Consider the following 581-nt stretch of genomic DNA (forward strand, 5'->3'; position numbering starts at 1 on the left):
ATTCAGTTATATTTCAATCAGTCTTTTAATCAACTTTACTAATAATAAAAACTTATTGACAAAAATTATAAAGATAAAAAAAATTGAAATGAACTTTGAAAGATCGAAAAAATAATTTGCTTTTTCTTTAGTAGGAATATAATTATACATTTGGTTACAAGTTACAGTCTGTCTTTTTATTACACAACTGACATATTTTCTTGTCCACTGACAAGTAAACCTACGGAAGTGTCACTCTCCGATTTTTCTGAAATTTGGATATGTTATAATACATGAAAAAGTAAGGGACACGTATTTTTTTTTAGCGGCGGGAAAACATATTTAGGGTATGAAACGACCCTCCCAAAATAGGGGGTAAACTGGAAAAATTGCGATATCTTTGAGATCAGTGAAGCAATCTTAATGATTTTTGGTATGAAAGTATCTTTTGATAGAAGACGAAAATCGGCCTAGGTATGTTGGAGGGGGAGTGAAAATTAGGGGGCCAACTACCCTTAAAGTGACCAATTTTTTGCTACAAAAAATCAGTTTTGATCTAATCGAAGTGAAATCTATTAAAACTTCAAAAGGAAAGCTAATTA

This window comes from Odontomachus brunneus, unplaced genomic scaffold (assembly GCF_010583005.1).
Source record: "Odontomachus brunneus isolate Ranch 3 - 2012 unplaced genomic scaffold, Obru_v1 Obru_scaffold_274, whole genome shotgun sequence".
Classification (NCBI taxonomy): Eukaryota; Metazoa; Arthropoda; class Insecta; order Hymenoptera; family Formicidae; genus Odontomachus; species Odontomachus brunneus.